The following is a 21524-nucleotide window of genomic DNA, read 5'->3' as shown; positions in this document are numbered from 1 at the left end:
TCAACGGCTATATCCGGTAAAGCTATATATGGTAAATAGCTATATGTAGTAGATGGTTAAATCTGGTAAAGCTATATATAGTAGACTGAACCATATATATATCGCGTCTAGTAGAGCTTTGGAAATGTACTTTTTCTATTCTCTGTACTCTCTCTTGTTGTACATACCTGAAGTCATCGGAAAAAAAAAAAATCTTTTAGCCAGAGTTCTCCTTGCAATTTTCTCTATCCCATTCTTTGTGTTCATCTAGATCGAGCGTGTGCGTTGTTGTGTGATCCTAACAACTGGTATCAGAGCTAACGACTGATATCGATCCTAACAACTGGTATCAGAGCCAGGCGGAAGTCAGAGCTAGGCAAAATTCACCACGATTTATGAAGATGGAAAGTTCAAAGATTGGAACTGAGCAGTTCGATGGATCCGATTTCGGTTTCTGGAAGATGCAGATTGAAGATTATCTCTACCAGAAAGATCTTCACGAACCTCTATTGGGGGTGAAGCTGGATACCATGACCACGGAACAGTGGAAGCTTAAGGATCGACAAGCCTTGGGGCTAATCCAGTTGACGCCATCCAGAAACGCGGCGTTCAACATTATCAAGGAGAAGACAACGTCAGGTCTGTTGAAGACGCTGTCGAATATGTACGAAAAACCGTCGGCTATGAACAAGGTGTATTTGATGTGGAGATTGTTGAGTCCTTGTAAGAACTGCGTTACGAGCAAACAGAAACGAGTTAGCTTCACAAAGACTGTTAGAGAATTGAAGAAAAATACCGGAAGCGTCGCTGAAACTCCAGAGGGGGTTGCGTCGGCCGGAAGCGTCGCTGAAACTCCAGAGGGAGTTGCGTCGGCTGGAAGCGTCGCTGAAACAACAGAGGGGGTTGCGTCAGCCGGAAGCGTCGCTGAAACTCTAGAGGGGGTTGCATTGGTCGGAAGCGTCGATGAAACTCCAGAGGGGGTTGCGTCAGTCGGAAGCGTCGCTAAAACTCCAGAGGGGGATGCGTCGGCCGGAAGCATCGCTGAAACTCCAGAGGGGGATGCGTCGGCCGGAAGCATCGCTGAAACTCCAGAGGGGGATGCGTCGGCCAAAAGCGTCGCTGAAACTCCAGAGGGGGTTGCGTAGGCCGGAAGCGTCGCTGAAACACCAGAGGGGGTTGCGTCGGCTGGAAGCGTCGCTGAAACACCAGAGGGGGTTGCGTCGGCTAGAAGCGTCGCTGAAACTCTAGAGGAAGTTGCGTCGGCCGGAAGCGTCGCTGAAACTCTAGAGAGGGTTGCGTCGGCCGAAAGCGTCGCTGAAACTCTCTAGAGGGAGTTGCGTCGGCCGGAAGCGTCGCTGAAACTCCAGAGGGGGTTGTGTCGGTCGGAAGCGTCGCTGAAACATTAGAGGTGAAGCAAGTGGGAGTTGAGGTTGAGTTGCTCAAAGATTCACAGAGTGATGTTGTAGCGGATACTCAAGAAACTCCTGAGACTCTTGCTGAAACACCAGAGGTGAAGTAAGTGGGAGTTGAGGTTGAGTTGCTCAAAGATTCACAGAGTGATGTTGTAGCGGATACTCAAGAAACTTCTGAGACTCTTGCTGAGAAACCAGAGGTGAAGCAAGTTGGAGTTGAGGTTGAGTTGTTGGAAAAATTCACATAGTGATGTTGCAGCGGATACTCAATAAACTCATGAGACCCTTGCTGAGAAAGCAGAGGTGAAGCAAGTGGGAGTTGAGCTTGAGTTGCTAAAAGATTCATATAGTGATGTTGTAGCAAATACTCAAGAAACTCCTGAGTCTCATGATGTTGGCGAGGAACCCGGTCTATCATTCAAAACACAGAAAGCGATACCATTTCACTCGGAGGTTAGTTGAAGATGGTGACGTGTTTGGAGAAGATAGAGGGTGCAAAGAATCCAGCAAACATGTTAACAAAATGTGTTGATGTTGGAATATTGAGGTTGTGCAAAACCTCAATTGGTATGATGCAGTGAAGATGTGCATGGTCGTTTGAGAGTGAAATTCTTGGTTGACTAGATCAGTCTCCAAGTGGGAGAATTGTTAGGTTATGAAGCCTGATGCTTATTTATAACTTGGTCAACGGTTATATCCGGTAAAGCTATATTTGGTAAAGCTATATATAGTAAAGCTATATATGGTAAAGCTATATCCGGTAAAGCTATATATGGTAAATAGCTATATATAGTAGATGGCTCAATCTGGTAAAGCTATATATAGTAAATTAAACCATATATATATCTGGTCCGGTAGAGTTTTGAAAATGTACTTTTCTATTCTCTGTACTCTCTCTTGTTGTACATACCTGAAGTCATCAATAAAAAATAAAAATAAAAAAATCTTTTAGCCAGAGTTCTCCTTGCAATTTTCTCTATCCCATTCTTTGTGTTCATCTAGATCGAGCGTGTGCGTTGTTGTGTGATCCTAACAACTGATATCAGAGCTAACGACTGATATCGATCCTAATAGCACAGCCCTAACTAATAAGAATCACTGTGTTTCAAATGTTCCAACTGGACCTATTACACGATCCCAAGAAGATTCAACAAGCATTAATTCTTCATCTACAAAATTGGATAGGCTCGGTTGAACCATTATTTCATGTGTTACAAGCTGATTAAATCATGGCCACAAACGTCTTTCATAGGGAGACTATAAATACCCACAAATTATGTTTTCCCTTAGAAATCTGAGTCATTCAATCAATTCTTGATCAAGTTCGATTGTTGAGTGACTCAATTTAGAACAAGGTTCCAAATCTTGCTTCTAGATCTTTGATCATAAGAGGTAATCTAACTCTAGTCTTATGTTTTGGTTGATTCGGACGCATGTTTCCATTGTGGTAAGAGCGATCATAAGAAGGTTGATTGCCCTCACCGAAAGCGTCAAGAGGAGAACAGGGCGTCAGGGTCAAGGTAAGGAGGCCGAGGGGGCATGACGCAGAATCGCGGTATTCCTAGGGCAACTACTGGAAAGAGGGCAGATGACATGGACATCATGGTGACAGGTACCTTACCAGTACTTGGATTTCATGCTTTCGTATTATTTGACTCCAGATCCACACACTCATTCATATCTACTACCTTTGTTAGATTTGCACGGTTAGGACTAGAGCCTTTAGGATACAGACTATCGGTCTCTACGTCGTCAAGGAAGATTTTAATAGTTAATGAGAGGGTGCAAGCAAGTCAAATAGTAATAGTAGAACGACCTCTAGAGGTGGTGTTAATCATTCTTAACATGAGTGATTTTGATGTGATCCTTGGCAGGGACTGGCTAGCCGAGAACCATGCAATTATCGATTGCAGGGCTAGAGAGGTGGTCTTTAGGCCACCTAACGAATAGAGCTTTAAATTTAAAGGGGTGGATTCTCGAAGCACCCCAAGGATTATCTCTACTCTAAAGGCAAGAAAGATAATTGGCCACGGAGCTTGGGCCCTATTGGCCAGCGTAATGGACACGAGGAAAGGTACTAGTAGTATGATGAATGTGCCTATAGTACAAGAGTTTAAGGATGTGTTTCCAAATGAACTACTTGGGCTACCACTAGTCAGGGACATGAACTTTGCAATCGAACTGGAACCTAGTACAGCTCCAATCTCCAAGGCACCTTATAGGAGGGCTCTTGCCGAGTTGAAGGAACTAAAGGAGCAGTTGCATGATCTCTTAGATCAAGGTTTAATTAGGCCAAGTGTATCGCCATGGGGAGCTCCCGTGCTTTTGTCAAGAAGAAAGATGGGACCTTAAGATTGTGCATTGACTATAGGGAATTGAATAAAGTAACAATAAAAAACAAATAACCATTGCCTCGCATTGATGATCTATTCGATCAATTGCAAGGTGCTTCAGTATTTTCAAAAATTGACCTACGATCGGGATACCATCATTTGAGGATAAAGGATATCGATATCCCCAAGATAGCTTTTAGGAGCCGATATGGTCATTATGAGTTTACCGTGATGTCGTTTGGATTGACGAACGCTCCAGCAACATTCATGGATATGATGAATAAGGTGTTTAAGGATTTCTTGGATACGTTTGTCATAGTATTCATTGACGACATATTAATAAACTCTAAGACCAAGGAGGAGCACGAAGCGCACTTGCATCAAGTGCTGTCAAGGTTAAGGGCACGTCGACTTTATGCCAAGTTTTCTAAATGTGAATTCTGGTTGCAGAAAGTGACCTTCTTAGGGCATGTTGTGTCAGGAAACGGTATATCAGTAGATCCAACCAAAATCGAGGCAATTATAGATTGGCCTCGACCTACCTCGGCAACCGAAGTGAGGAGCTTCTTAGGCTTAGCTGGATACTATAGAAGATTTATCCAGGATTTCTCCCAAATAGCCGCCAGCCTCACACAACTGACAAGGAAAAGAAAAGTGTTCTCGTATGTGAGCAAGTTTTGGTGAACTTAAGCATCGACTGGTTACAGCGCCGGTACTTGCAGTACCAGATAACTCAGGCAACTTTGTGGTCTATAGTGACGCACCAAGGAAGGGCCTAGGTTGTGTCCTGATGCAGAATGACAAGGTCATAGCCTACGCTTCGAGACAGTTAAAGAACTATGAGAGAAACTACCCGACGCATGACCTGGAGTTAGCTGCCATAGTATTTGCTCTGAAGATATGGCAACACTACCTGTATGGCGAGCGTATACAGATTTTCACCGACCACAAGAGCTTGAAATACTTATTCACTCAAATGGAACTCAACATGAGGCAAAGGCGTTGATTGGAGTTAGTCAAAGACTAAGACATTGAAATAATGTATCACCTAGGTAAGGCTAATGTGGTAGTTGACGCTCTAAGTAGGAAAATGGCTCACTCTTCGGCATTAGTCACAAGAGAGTGTATGTTGCAAGATGATATGGCGACGACTGAAATAGAAGGGGTGACAAGAGGTGCAGTGGGAAGATTGAGTCAACTTAGAGTGCAGCCGGACTTAAGACAGCGAATTATAAATGCTCAGAGCAACGACCCTCACTTATACTCAATTTGTCAATAGGATGAGGTAGTGAGGGAAGAAGGATTCACCCTGTCTTCTAATGTAGGGCTACTGTGGCAAGGACGGTTATGTGTTCCCGCAGATAGACAGATCAAGGAGGACCTCTTGACTGAAGCCCATGAATCTCTATATTCATTACACCCTGGTAGTACCAACATGTATCACGACTTGAAGAGGTGCTATTGGTGGCCAAGGATGAAGCGAGATGTTGCCCTCAGGGTTAGTAAGTGTCTAACGTGCCAACAGGTGAAGGCCCCTAGACAAAAACCCTCAGGCCTATTAGAACCCCTAGACATCCCACAGTGGAAGTGGGAGGATATAGTCATGGACTTCCTATCAGGATTTCCAAGACCTCGAAATGATACACAGTTATCTATGTGATTATAGATAGGTTGACGAAATCTGCCCACTTCATACCGAGTAAGGCTACCTATACAGTTGATAAGTGGGCAAAGTTATATTTGTTGAAATAAAAGCTCGATCTGATACTAATTTGTTAAAATAACACTCACGAAACTGTGAAGGAGATGTCGAGAGGGGAGAGACAAGAAGACAAAGAATTCTGAAAAACCTTTTTCTATTGCTCTGTATTTTTTGCTCTCTACGCTTCTTGCTCTTCTTTTTACCATGGAAAACAAACTAATTTATAGGTTTTTTAAAGGCTAAAAATGGCCATCATTATGACATCATTTTCTAACCCACTATTCCTGAAACAATTAGTTATTGGCCTTTCATTTTTCCTTTTGGCCTTTTCCTTCAACAACTGAGTTTCAAATCTTACTAAAATTAACAAAAATTAAAACTATCATCTTCATTCAAGTTTATTCCCAACAAAACTCCCATATAAACTTAAATGCTATATTCAATGATTCTACCTGCATCGTTTTCGTCTTCTCGAGCTCAGTTGTGGTTTCTTCAATTTTCTCTCTTTGTCCTTCGAGCAACAAACTAATCTTGTCCTTTTCTGACGAGATTTCATTTGGAGCTTCTCGAGAACAGCCCATTTGAGACACCAACTCCTCATTTCTCCCGTTCTCAGCCACGCTCGACTCAGACGTCATAGTTTCGTTCAGTTTTCTCAATTCTCTTCTCAAGTCCACAACAACATTTTCAACTTTCATTTTTTCTTCCTCCATTTCGGCTTTATCATGAGTGAGTATCTCAATCGTGTGTCATGAATTCACTGCCTCTTGTTGGACTCGATTCAGGTTCACGTAGAGTGAGTCTCTCTGTTGAGTCAGCATCTCTATATCTTTCTTCTCCCTCACTAGCTCGTCCACTAGAGCGTCAATCTCCATTAACAGGCCATTTTCTTTCTTCACACCTTCTTCAACATTCTTCACAAGTTCAGAGATTATCTTTCCATTCTCTTCCTTCTCCTGTTTGAGATAGGAGGAACTCTCACTCTCAGCAATTTCCTTCTCTAACCTTTCAACCTTCATTTCTAACTCTTTCTTTTATTCTTCCATTTTCTCTCCCATTCTTATCCTCTTTCTTCTTTCTTCCTCAAATTGCCTTTTCGGCCATTGGAGCTCTCTCTCTTCGAGCTCGGGCTCTCTGTTACCTGGTTGTTCATCTTTCTTTTTTTCTCGTCTCCACTATCGGGATTTCACCACATCCACTGCACATCACCTTATTTCCAACAGTTTCCACCACCTCACGACTATCGCCATCGTCTTTCACGTCACCATGTCCTTTTGTGTTCATCTTTTCGTTTTGGGCCATCAAGAGAATGCCTCCGTTTGTTACATCATCCAAAGCTAGGTTGATCGTTTCTTCCACCTTTTTCTTGGCTTAACAATCTCTTGCATAATGACCCATTCTGCCACAATTGTAACATTTTTCGGAGTTACAATCATTCGCATAATTATCATATTTTTTACATTTATAGCACTGAATGTTTGATCAGCCGCCTCTTCCTCAACTGCATCCACTTCCATGCCAATTTGCTTGGCTCGATGTCTCTTCTCCTTATAATTTTCTTCATAACTATTCCCTTGACCACCTCGACCATTTTCGCGACTTCTACGACCGCTACCTTGAATATTTTGAGAGTAGAGTAGCTTTTCTTCTTTTATTGATGCTTTGGTTTGAAGTGCTTCACCGAGTGTCTCCTCCTTCTTCTTCTTATGTTGCTCGTGTGCCTCAAGAGAACTAGCGAGCTCATTGACCGTGAACTTCACTAGGTCTTTCGACTCTTCTATCGCACATACAACATTCTCGAAGTTGTCGGTTAACGACCTCAAGATCTTCTCCACAACCCGCGTCTCAGGTAACATTTCTCCGTTTCGATTTAGTTGATTTTCCACGGTCTGTACGCGCGTAATGTAGTCAGATACATTTTCTCACTCCTTCATCTTAGAAGAGTTTGGAGATGCACTTGCTTGACCCGGTCGGTTCCTTTGAACACCTTTTCTAAAGTGTCCACGCTTCTTTTGAAGTAGTTGCCCTGACAATCTTCTCAAAGCCCGACTCGTCAACAGCCCGGAACAGCATGTATAATGTTGCCTTATCCTTTGATCGTAATTCTTTTAACGCCTTACTTTGGGCTGTCGTATAACCCATGGTATCCTTTGGTTCTTCGAAACCTTCTTCGACCACCTCCCATGCGTCTTGAGAACCGAGAAGAGCTTTCATTTGGATGCTCCAATTCTTGTAGTTCGTCTTCGTTAATTGTGGTAGCAACATTTGTCCCATCATATTCGCCATCGACTTTGATACCAATTTGTTGAAATAAAAGCTCGCTCTGATACTAATTTGTTAAAATAACACTCACGAAACTGTGAAGGAGATGTCGAGAGGGGAGAGACATGGAGACAAAGAATTATGAAAAACCTTTTTCTATTGCTTTGTACTTTTTGTTCTCTACACTTTTGTTATGCTTTGTACAATCTGAAAACAAACTAATTTATAGGTTTTCTAAGGACTAAAAATGGTTGGCATCATTTTCTAACTCACTCTTCCTGAAACAGTTCCCACTATTCCTGATAGTTATTGGCTTTTGATTTTTACTTTTGGCCTTTTACTCCAATGACTGAGTTTAAAAGCTTACTAAAATTAACAAAACTTAAAACTACCCTTTTCATTATTTAAGTTTATTCACAACAGTATTTGGAACAAATTGTCAGACTGCATGGGATTCCGGTCTCCATTGTGTCAGACAGGGATGCACGTTTTACCTCCCCCTTTTGAAAAAGTTTGCAAAAAGCAATGGGGACCCAACTCAGATTTAGTACAGCGTTCCACCCCCAAACTAACGGCCAAACAGAGAGGCTGAATCAGGTCCTAGAAGACATGCTGCGAGCATGCGTGGTTGATTTCGCCTGCAGTTGGGACGAATACCTCCACCTTATGGAATTTACATACAATAACAGTTACTAGGCAACCATACAGATGACACCTTTTAAGGACCTGTACAAGCGAAGATGTCGGTCCGCAATTTTCTGGGATGAAGTGAGGAAGCGGCAATTGTTAGGGCCAGAGTTAGTGCAACTAACGAATGCAGCCGTGCAAAAAAATCAAAGTACAAATTCAGACTGCTTAGAGCCAACAAAGCAGTTATGCAGACACACGTCGTAAGGACTTAGAGTTCGTCGTTGGAGATCACGTCTTCCTAAAAGTTGCGCCCATGAGAGGGGTGATGAGGCTTGGGAAGAAGGGCAAGTTGAGTCCAAGATTTATCGGTCCTTTCGACGTCCTGGAGAGAGTTGGGCCTGTAGCATACAGACTAGCCTTGCCACCTGCTCTAGCCGCCGTACACAACGTGTTCCATGTGTCTAAGTTGCGTAAGTACTCCCTAGATCCTTCCTATGTGATAGAGTATGCAAACATTTCCTTGTAAAGGGACTTAAGTTACGAGGAGGAGCTCATCGGGATCGTAGCTACGAAAGTACAGAAGCTTAGAAACAAGGAGATTTTACTCGTCAAACGGGTGTGGAAGAACCATCGCATCGAAGAAGCAACCGGGAGTTAGAGAGCGAGATGAGGGCCAAGCACCCAATATTGTTCTGGGATTAGAAACTTTCGGGGACGAAATTTCTTAAGTGGGGAAGATTGTAATAACTTGTACAACTGGCATTAAATGAGGAAAAGCCAGCTATACCAACATTCTGGGTAAAGAGAAAAAAAAAATAACGGAAATATGAAAAGGTAGGGTCAACAAAAAGAGGGTAGGTCTGCAACCTACCCCAAAACCTTTTAACTCTAGTTGGTAAGAGACCAATAAATCAGAGGGAGGGGGTTGAACCAAGATGTTTGAAATTAGAGGGAAAATGTCAAGTACTTCGTTGGAGTCAAAGCAACCACACGGAAGAATATACCAACGAGACCATAAGCTTGCAAGGAACTACCATTGCTTGTAAACAAAGTCAGACAATCAAGGGTCGAAGAAGAGGGAAAAAGGAACGTATGGCAAGTGTCGATTAAGCTAAAGAAGTGAAGGACAGTCGAGGGGAGGAAGGAGCTGATCGCTGGATTTAACCGACCATTGGACCAAATCGACCCACTGTACCAAATCGCCCTGCCAAAACCGCACCGACCCATCGACCGACCCTACTCGCCTAGTGACCCAAAAGTCAACATCGGCCCGACCCGACCCATCTAGCTGACTCTGACCCACTACCCAAACCAGACCTGACAGTAAACATGACCCAAGGTTCATAGATCCAATTCTCGTAAATTTGCATCATTTGACTCGAATTCTACCCAACTTCTATAGTTTTGATATATTTTATTAATGTAAGACCTAATTGAAGATCTTAGAAGAAATAAAAAATTTGTTGAAGACTCGGAACAAGCTCGAGAAGCCTACAACAAGTAAGTAACCGCATGGAGCAAGTTTCTAAGAAATGCTTGTAGGAGTCGGTTTGGAGTATGGGCAAACGATCTAGCATTTACTTAGGAGTTTGGTTAACATTAGTTTCACATGTATTGTACTTCGATATCATGAATGATTATACCTTTATTACAGTTAGGGTTATATAGCTTCCGCATGCATAAATGTGAAATTCTTTGATAGGCGTTTAGGTTTATGTGTTTCCTAGGATGTCGAGGTAGATTGTTAGTTCTTGATTTGCATGATGAGTATGATGTAAGCCTTGATACTTTGCTCTGCTTTGATTTGGGGTTTGGATAGTCCATTATTTCCAATTTGTGAATTGGACCATTTGCTATGTGCTAGATAGCGTGAATTATGAATTTCATAGATTATGAGTTACCGTCTCTTAGTTGTCACCTATAGTGGATATGGGTGGCCATAGTGAGTATACTATTGTAGTACTATGTCAAGGGTGCCTAGTGGGGAGAGCCGTGGCCTTTTACTGATCTAAACCCAACAGGGGTGTAAAATAGGTAGTTTACTAACCCAGCCTGGGGAAGCATAGTGGCAGATAGTTACTGATTCTCGGGAACAGATAGTAGATGCCAGGCACCACTGGGCGGAATCCACTAATTTGAGCTCAGTAGATAGTTAGGTATCGAATAAAATTCATATCAATGAGAATCCATAGGGTATTCTTTTGAGACCACAGAAGACTTTGCTAGAGATATATTCGAGCACATAGCCAAAGATTCCGTGAATAGGATTAAGTCCGATAAGAGCCTAAAAGTAGGATGCTTACCGAGTATTTTTATACTCATCCCATGTTATTGCTATTTTTTTTCAAGTGTTAAGTAGACTGATGTCGGTGGCGAAAACGTTCGGAGCCGTGCGGCTGCAGTGGAGACCCTTAGATCGAGCCCTCTCTGTCCATGTTATTTTTAATGTTTATTTTGGGAAAACTTATGCTATTTTGTAACTGATTTCTTTTGATGTGACTCCAAGTGTATCTAGTTATGTTTTGAAACTATTTTGAATTTTAAATGCTTATCATGTATCTTTAATTTTCTTGTGTCTCTCGTTTTATAAAACGAAAATGTTGTAAGGCTTTTATCCTAGAGTCCACGTAGCGATTTCTGATTCGATGCGTCAGAGAGCGGTCGTTACAGGCATGCATCTTAAATTTTCATCCTAGTGACGTTTCGATAATTTTCTATAACATACATTTTATTCTCATCCAAAAATCTAAACATGCATATTCTAACCACCTAAAAGAGATATGATCGCATGGTAGGTGTAATAGCTCAAGCTCACCACTAATAGATATTTTCTTCTTTGGGCATTCCCTTCCGGGCTTCCTCTCAAAGTTTTAAAACGTATGTACTAGGGAGAGGTTTTCACACCCTTATAATGTTTTGTTCTTTTCTCTAATCGATGCGGGATCTCACAATCCACCCCCCTTCAGGGCCTAGCGTCCTTGTTGTCACTTGTTCTCTTCTCCAATCGATGTGGGACCCCCCAATCCTTCGAGGCCTAGCGTCCTCATTGACACACCGCCTGATGTCCGCCCCCTTTGGGGTTCAGCCTCCTCGCTAGAAAATCATCCGATGTCTGGCTCTCATATCGTTTGTAATGGCCCAAGCCCACTGCTAGCAAATATTGTCCTCTTTGGGCTTTCCCTTTCGGGCTTCCCCTAAGGTCTTTAAAACGTGTCTACCATGGAGAGGTTTCCACACCCTTATAAAGAATGCTTCATTTCCCTCTCCAACCGATGTGGAATCTTACAATTAGCACATCCTAGCAATCCCTACAATATTACTTGAGAAGAATCCAAATGCCTATTTACTTAGATGACCCATGTCTTCCCGGACTAGCTTTTTTGTGTGTTAGAAGCTCCAAAATTTCTAAAATTCCTATAGTAGGTCCTAATTCAAGTCATATGAAGGTTAGTAACAAAATTGAAGTGAAAAATAGTTTAATGAAGGTCAAATGGGACAAAATACCTAGCTCACTTGCAACTAAAGGTCACCAACGCGCAGTCAATGTGCGCATACAGATGCGCCTAAGGAGGAAGTAGTCGCACTTTCGCAACACCATGTGTTGCTTGTTGACTAATGCTTTTGTGTCAATTCTAGTCGGGCATGGGCAGTCTGGGTTAGTGCAATCGATTTTTTCCGAATAAAATAGTGAATCAGGTCACAGTTTAATTCTCGAGTCGAGTCATTTTGCAAATCGTGCACACCAACCAATCGTTGACACACGTTCTTCTCTCATCCAAACGTTGGTTGCTCTCCTTTGTCTAGCATGTGGCCCTTTTCTTGCATGACATTGTTACTCCCTCTTTACTCGACACGTGTCCTCTTGCCATTAGTCTTCTTTCTCGCATTTGTGTATATTTTTAGATTAGTAAGCTTTCTAATCTCTTTAGACTTTTTTTTTAATCTTTTTCTACCTTACTCCAATCAACTTATTCCTAGGTCAAATTCGTAGGGTTTTAATCCATCTTTTTCAAAAAAAAAAAAAAAATATTCAATTTGTTAGCTATGGAGAAAAATAATGGTATCTAAAGTCGGTCCAAAATACATAACACATAGTCCGAACTCCAATAAAATCTCTAAAGTTTGGGGGAAAACTGAAATTCAAAATTTAAAATACTTACCTCTCAATATTTCTCGATTCTTAAATGAATTTGGATGATTTAAGAGTTCAATCTTGATATTCTCCACCTTGTGGACAACTTTCACGAAGGAGTTTGATCAAATTCTGACCGAAGACCACCATTTGGAGTGAATTTTGATTCTCCTATTTCCTTTCTCTCAAAACCCTAATCCTAACCCTTCCCCTTTTTCTTTTCCTTTTCCTTCTTTTTATTTTTTCTTTTTCTTTCTCCTTAATGATCGTTCAACACTCGACCCCTCAATAGGAAAGAGAGATCAAAATGATCATTTTGTCTCTCAAGATTAACTTTGGACCTTTTTTTCAATTTTCACCATTTTGAGTTTTTGAGTTGTATCTACTCTTTTAAGAATATTTTCAAAATCAAAGCTAAATAGATGTATGTCCTAGCTAATAACTATTATATATTTTTTAATTTTTTAGTTTTTGAAATTAAACTTATTATTTGTTTTTGTTATCTACTCTTTTAGAGATGTAGTCATGTTTAAAAACTTAATTTTATTTTTGGAATTTTGCTATGTAATTCAATGTTTTTTAAAAATACAAATTATTGTAAGAAATTATAACAAGACAAACATAAATTTTAAAAATTCAAAGATCACCAAAATAAAATTAAAAAAAAATTAAAAAGTAATTTTTTTCGAACAATTTTTTTGGACTTACATACAAATAAAATAGGATTTGATTAAATTTTGTTTAATCCCTATCCTCCGAATATGTGGCGAAACCTAGATGGTTTCGTAAACATGTGGCTGAAATTTGTTGGCTTTTCACATTTTTTTTCCCTTTTAATATTGGGTTTCTTATTTGAGAACTTCTTTTAATTATTAAAAAAACAAACTATTTAATTATGATTTTTTTTTTCTTTTATAAATTATCAATTGAAATAAAAAGGAAATAAAAAATTAAGGAGACGTGGGAATGGAAGCCACATGCAAAATCCAGCAATTCAATAAAGAAAGGTCATTTTCTCCCCCGTGGGACTTCTTTGTTTTATGTTTTTTTTCTTTAAAAATTAATTTTTATATAGGGTGGGATCACAATCCAGCTTAATTTATTTTTATCATTTATCATTATAATCCTATTAAAAATAATTATGTGAATAACAAGCTTCATTTTCGAACAAATTAAACAAAATCGTTAGTATTTTGTTTAGAAAAATTGTCCGTGTTTATTAACCGAAAAAGAGAAAATTTGTAAAATTTGTTAGCACTTTCTCCCCGTAAATATTCATCATAGGTATGCTATATGTTCGATTTGATATATATAGTAAGTATGAGCAAAAAAATAAAAAATAAAATAAGGGTGTATTGTTTTTATTTTAGTGTGAAGCTAAATATGATTCATCTATCTACCCAAAAGGAAAGGTCATCCATGAAAGAGGGATAGAGGTTGTATAAGAAGGGCCCATAAGCCCAACTAAAAGATTGATGGGCTTAGTTTCTTGACATGAGGCCTATATCCAAGTCTACATTAGGCCCAGTAGTGCATAATTAACAACTATTCATATAAATTCTGCAAATAGTCCTCACCTTTCTACATAATAATTATAATGATAAACTAATCTTATTTTACCATGCATTACTAATTTTCTTGGTTTATTACTTCCCTAGAGATGAGATTCATTGCTTAGTAGATGTGTAACGTTAGACTTGGGTGAACAGCTTTTAGATTCCCATTGGGTCTGTGAAATGCACAAGAATCGTTTGAAAACTTTGAGGCCTTCCTAGAAGCTTAGATAGTTATAGAACTTACGCTCGAACTTCCTAGAGTCAAGACAGAAGCTTTAATGTGTAACATTAGACCTTGGTGAACAGATTTTAGATTCCCGTTGGGTCTGTGAAATGCACAAGAATCGCTTGAAAATTTTGAGGCCTCTCCAGAAGCTCAAATAGTTATAACTTAGGTTCGAACTTCCTAGAGTCAGGACAGAAGCTCGTGATACTTACTAGAAATTGGACGTGATGAGAGCCTACACAAGTAGATTGTTTTGTCACGATCCAATTTTTTAGTGTTCGAACCATAAATAAAATAAAATAAAAGTAAATAAATAATAAAACACATTAAAATTTTGTATAATTTAAAGCAAACAAAACCACAAATAAAAATGTAATGACTCTCGATATCAGCTACCTAAAGTCGCTATTATCATCTTTGTCTAAGCTCACATGCGGAATATAACTTTTAAGACATCGTCATTAAAATAATAATTTCAACATAAACATAATTTCATCATTGAAAACATCATGGCCTTAAATGCTCAAAACATAATTTAGAAATAAAATTAAAAATAATAATGAAATTAATTTAAAACATGAAATGCATAACAACTAAGCTAAGTCTAGGAAATTAAATATGCTACTAGCCTATGCACGTGTCATGGTCTTTGATTGTGATGCCGTACTCAACTGTATAGGGGCGCCTTGCCTTTACCTGAAAAATGACGTAGTACATGGTCTAAGTATTTCAAAAAATATTCAGTAAGTAACCTCACTATAGGGGTCATTAAAATGCAAGCACATGCAATAATACTTTGTGAACATATCATTAAAACATCCTAGGGGTGGCCTCCAATCCGTACTAAATTGGATGTGCAATACTTTTCTACACACGACCCACACGTTCAAGCGTGAATTCTCAGGCGATTCGCACCCCCCAGGACCCATCATAGTCGAGCTAGCTATCTATAGCAACGTCTGGAGATCAGCAGACCCTTGAGTGCCATGCTCGGCATGATCACCATCATCATCGTAGTGTTCACGTTCGTACTCATCATCATAACTCATACACGTCATCATACATCATATATCATACGTTATACATCATAATCATAAAGCATAAAGGACACGTGCTGGTGCCACTAGACATGTGTCATCATACATCAAGCAAATGCCTAGCCTGTCCTATAGTAAGGCCACTTGGTTGGCCTTAGCCGTGAAGCTGAGGGGTTCTTTTTGCTGCAAGTTGACACGTGGTGCAATAAGAAACTGACATGTGTGCATGCTGAGTCGGGGGTGTTAGGCTGCTATAGGTGGTCCTCGGGTAATTGGGCTTCAGCATTGTAGGTTGGATTGGTTGATGTGGAAGACACTTGGCTGCCTACTACTCTAGTTCGAGGTGCACGTTGGGCCGAAACCCAATGGATAGGTAATGGGTTATGGGTTGAGTCTGACCAGGATCTGGATCCGATGGAATCGTCTTCTTCGTCCAACTCATAGCGTCTAATAGCCCAAAAATAAATAAAGAAATAAACAAATAAAAATAATTATAAAAAAATGGTTAAAATAATAATAATAATAATAATAAACAAATAAATAAACAAAAAAAAAACATCATTTTCCCCCACTTCTCTCCACTAACGTCTCCCCTGAATTATCTCTCCTCAACCCATCATTACGACAGAAAGTAACCGTTCCTCCAACAAGAAACCGAAAAACAATAATTGTCTGATTTATTTGAGAAAAAAAAATGTCATTACCCGATTGAGATTCATCAGAGATTTCCGTGAAATAGATCTGATCAATAAGATATATATTAAATCTTGGTTTTTTTTTTTATCTTATTTTTTTTTAGAAATCACAACCAATTAGAGTTAGATCTTCATTCAATTATTACAATGGTTTAGGTTTTTGAGTTAGAAACTAGATGTCAATCATTTATATGAATCCTAGCAAATCACATCAGATTAGCCATATTAGATTAAATTTTTATCATTAGCCAAATGAATAGATTAAAAATATAATGGCCAATAAAACTTCTACTAGGAAACACTGAGATGAGCAAAGATTTGGAACAGAGATCTACTTGTAATACATGAGAACAGAATTAAAAGGTAACAAATGAAAAAAAAAAAAGATTAAGGAATTAAAAACCACAAACTAATTATGGAGAGAAAGGTAAATACAGAGAGTAAATACAGAGAGTAAATACAGAGGGAGCAGTAAATTTGAGAATAACTTGAAATAGCTTAATCTACTTTCTTATACAATAGTAACGATGAAAAATAAGATTTTTAATAAAAATATAATTATATATATATATATATAACATTTCAAGACTTTTAACGATGAACCAAGGTAATTAGAGAAATAATGTTGTAGAGTTCAAACCTCAAACTAATGTCATAGACTCACATAGGTTGACTTGGATTTCAATGGACTTTCATTAAGGATAACGACGGAGCATCAACCTAAGCTAACCAGGTAAGTGACCTTACTATCGGCATGGTTATATTTGTTGTTGACACGTGCCCGTGGTTCTGCACGTGTCATATATATTGATATGTGTGAATTGTCTGTGGATCGATATGCTTCTTATTTGTTATGTATATTTTATAATATGTGAATTGTTTGATAATAATTACGATACGATGTGTTCAATGATATGTTTGAGATAGGATATGAGAAGGATGCATAAAACGAAATGTAACGATAGGAGTAAATACGTTCATGAAACGTTAAGGTTAGGTTACATATTGGAGTGATATGGATAAGAGAGATTGATGGAAGAATACGATTAGGCTACGGGTAGAAAGGGATAGGTTTGTGATAGATGGGTACAACGATAGCGTTAGGATTGATAGAATGATAACATTAGGTTACGTCCTTGTGATGATATGACTGAGGTACGTTCATGTAATGATATGTTTGTGATAGGTATAAGAACGTTAAGGCTATGATAAGTTAGAAAACGATATGACTACGATTTACATTATGACTTGTTTATGATATGATATATTGTGATGTAATATGTCATGGTATGATGTGTATATGATGAAATGTTATATTAAAAGCATAGAACGTTATGTTAGGTCTCTTAAATTGTGTGTATACAGCATGATATGAATGACATGAAATTACAATAAATGGCATGAAATATAACCCCATTAGAATTATGTATGATTTGAGAACTGAAGAGTGAAAAACGATATGATATGAATGATGAACGATATCTGAAACGATATGAAAAATAATATGATGTGTGCATAATGCTAGCGGGGTTGTATTAAAGGATAATGAAAATAGAAAATTTTTGGGACCTCATGCATTATGTGTGCTCATGCATTTGGGGGGATGCCCCTATCCCATCACGAGGGTACGGACACGTACATCCAACGGCAGGACAACGATCGTTATGCTTTGCATAGTGCTGCCGTGACGATTACTAGTTCTAACGGGTTCCGGCATAAGGGGCTCCCAGAGTATGTCCACCGGATAAGGAAAGTGGCCCGGCGGTGTGCGAAATAGCTGGTGAGCCCATACTCGCACGTATGGGCTGTGTGTAGAGTATATGGTGCACGTCCAAAATTATCCGTTAGGATAGCACCGTACGAAAAACGAAATGAAACGAAACGAAACGAAAGATAGGTCTCATCATTTCATTGCATGTGATTGTTGGATTTAACCCCAACAATGGGGTCACTTACTGAGTATTTCTTTAAATACTCAAGCCATGTGCTACTACATTTTTCAGGTTAAAGCAAGGCATTCCTGTACGGCTAACGACGGCATCGCAACTCGAGACCATAGCACATGCATAGGGTAGTGGTATTTATTTTCTTAGACTTAGTCTAGACTATGATGTTTTTAACTTAAACTCTTATTCATTTTATTTAATCTTTTGTTGTGTCGTTTTAAAGATGTTTTCGAAATACGCAAGTCCATGACTGTGTTTTAAGATAAAGGTTATGTTTTATGGAATTTAAATGAAGTCTTCCACATTCAATGTTTATGGTACGTATACAGTAGCAATCTTAAATTAAGTAGAAAATTTCGGGTCGTTACAGTTGGTATCAGATCTCTAGGTTATAGATCTTGTAAACTAGCCTACGATGTAGGCTTGGCATGTTCCATGGTCCCATCGTCGGTGCCCCGTCTCCGTCAGGTATGTCTTGTGTAAGATAAGAAAATGAAATGTCGTTGATTGTGTATGTTGTTATTGCTTGGTCATTATAAATATAACTCATAATTGGACTTTTACTCTATTGATTATATTATAATTTACTGCATTCATATTAGCTTAATTATATATTTATTATAATGTAGAATACATTATGTTTTACCTTGCATGGAATGTGAATGTAAATTGTTGTATTGATGATGTTTAGATTTACTGAGATTGTTGCTGTGAATGAGTAGCTATAGTTTTAGTAAGCTACTAAATGTTAGTGTATGCCGGAAAATGATTTGCTAAGCAAGATTATATGTTTTAGTTAGACATCTCGAACATAGATAAACTACATAGTCTTATGACCATAAAGATGGGAATGAATGTACCAATATATATTGAAGAGTAAGTAGTTTCAAATGAAATAAAATGACTTAAGAAGCTTGATAGATGCCAATATCTTATAGTATACTATAGATATTAAAAGTGGTAGTACCTGAAATTTTTTTTTATAACTTTGAATTATGTAAACATGAAATTAAAGTATCAGTAAAAAAAAAAGAGTTAAAGTATAAGCAAAAAAAAAAAAAATTGAGTTAAGACCATAAAAGTTTAAAACATGTATACTTAAATTAGTTGGTGAATGACATAAGTGCCTTTAATGGAAACTGAGCTTTGAAAGTATCAAGAGGTAGAAAACTTTTCTTCTTTAATACAAGTTGAAAATTAAAATAAATAAATAAATAATACAACAGCAATGATGGAAGTTGTGAGGTGATTTAAAAGTATCCATAGTTTGGATGAGACATTACAATCATGGCCAAAATTTTAGAGGTATATGGAGAAAGACTACAATATGAGATTTTCAAGATACCTTAAATTTAAGAAACCATGATTTATAATGGACTTGGGTGGGGATACAAGAGGATTAGGGTGAGACATTGTCTCTAAATCAATTAGAAGTTTTGTGGTAATTCTCTTTAGGGTACACGGATGCACTCAGGAAGCTCGACATAAACAAATTGTTGTAGGAAATTAACGATGAATTTTTCCTGGCAATGTCAACCTGGTTAAAAGATATTGTCATAGTTAAGACTGTCATTCTAAGTTTGATTTTCAAGTATCCCAAGTTTTATAGGATATCCATCATGCTTATATATACCAATTTTTAGAAAGAGAATTTTGTTAAGCTCATTCTTGATATTACAAAGGCATTGAAAGGGTTGTGATATTTTTCTGTTATGGTTATAGGAACATTAGTTTTGGGCTATACTAGATAAGGTATATCAAGATAAAAGCCTATTTGACAATGCTTCTAATGAAAGTTACCAAATTCTGAAACTCTAGCTTGACCGCAAATCAAATACGGTAAGTCGTTCATAGATCCGTATGATTTTTAGTGCATTCAGTTTGCATTGGGTTAGGGTGGAGCTTTTAACCAGTTTCATGTCATGATTTTGACTCCAAAAATTTACTAGAATTGGAGTAGGTAGCCGAAAGAAAAAAAAATATTACAAATTTCTTGATTTTGTATGGGAAATAGGCAAATTTGTATATGGAATTCATCTACAAAGATGAGACCTTAATGACCAACCAAAACAAGTGGACACTTACAAACAATAATGAGAAAAGGAAAACAATTCTTTTTTCTTTTTAATTATTAAAAATGTAAAGAACGAACAATTTTAATTGGAAACATTCCTCTAACGAGTTCCCTGGGAACTTCTATAGTAAATGGACTATACAGAATTGTAATCAGTCAAATATTGCAAAGGCCCGGTATCTATTACTGGTCAGAATTGGACTATAACGAAATTTTCGTCTATATCAGCACCATAATATCTAATTGGGGAGGAAGATTAGAAGTAGAGATTGATCGAGAAACAAAGATATGAGCGTGTGTGAGTAGGAAACAGAAAATATCTATTCCAGTCCTATCATCAAATGGGTTCCAATCTTAAGAGAAATTCTTAAGAATATTTCTACCCTGAAATTTTTCTTTGTCCTTCTTTAATGATAAGGAGAGAGAAAAAAATGCAATTTTGGAGGCAAAGATCCCATATTTTAAAATGAGATTTAGAGGAGGTATGGACAAAAGGTCAATTATTGAACCTCTAGCAAAGTTTAGAGAATTTGATTTGGAGAACAATGTAATGAAAAAAAAAAAAAGTGAGGAACTATGTAAGTTTTCAAACCTTATTGTACACATGAACATTTATTTCAATAAAGTACTTGAGCCACAAAACTTAGATGGATTATGTTGCCCATGAAATTTTAGAAAAAGGCTCAATATGGCATGATAATGTCATGTACGAAATTTGGTGACCATTAGGTTATAATAACGGGCTAAACTAAGTATAGGTGTAAAATGACTAAAATGCCCCTATAATTATGTACCACTAGTTTATGACCAAGTGACCTCTAAATGACATGAAATTTAATGAGGAGCCTTATGTCATGGTGTAATGGGACTACACAATGATACAAGACCATTGGAATATGTTGAAGAATTAAACCAAGATTTGGGGTGATAAATGACCAAAAGACCCTTATGAAAATTCTATGACATTTTCAAGATCCTATAAGCCTCAAAATACTATTGGAAAATTGTATGAGACTCATTTATGATATTAAGGGTAAGTATGAAAGATTTTAGGAAATTAAAACAATTTTGGAGTATGAATCAAGATTTAAAATATGTAACTATCTAGCAAGACACCTTATAAGAAATCAAAGTTTCTATGAATACCTAGTGATAGACTTACGAAAGTTTGATGCATACAAATAAATGTTTATGACAAATGGATTAGGGTATACTTGTTAAGAATTTTTACTTAGTGGCACTTGAAGACTTAACAAAGAACTCTTAGAATAAGGACCCGAGTTATTCCAAGATTAAAACACTTTCGAGTACGAAAGTTTGTTTTAGAGGTATATAATGTAATAGCCCAAAAATAAATAAAAAAATAATTATAAAAAATGGTTAAAATAATAATAATAAATAAACAAACAAAAAAAACAACATTTCCCCCACTTCTCTCCACCAACGTCTCACCTCTTCCCAGAATTATCTCTCCTCAACCCATCCTAGCTAGAAAGTAATAGTTCAGTGCACAAAAAAAAAAAAAAAAAAAAAACAATAA

This window comes from Cucurbita moschata, unplaced genomic scaffold (assembly GCF_002738365.1).
Source record: "Cucurbita moschata cultivar Rifu unplaced genomic scaffold, Cmos_1.0 Cmo_Scf00007, whole genome shotgun sequence".
NCBI lineage: Eukaryota > Viridiplantae > Streptophyta > Magnoliopsida > Cucurbitales > Cucurbitaceae > Cucurbita > Cucurbita moschata.
The sequence above is the reverse complement of the archived record's forward strand: the minus strand, read 5'-3'. Positions refer to the sequence as shown.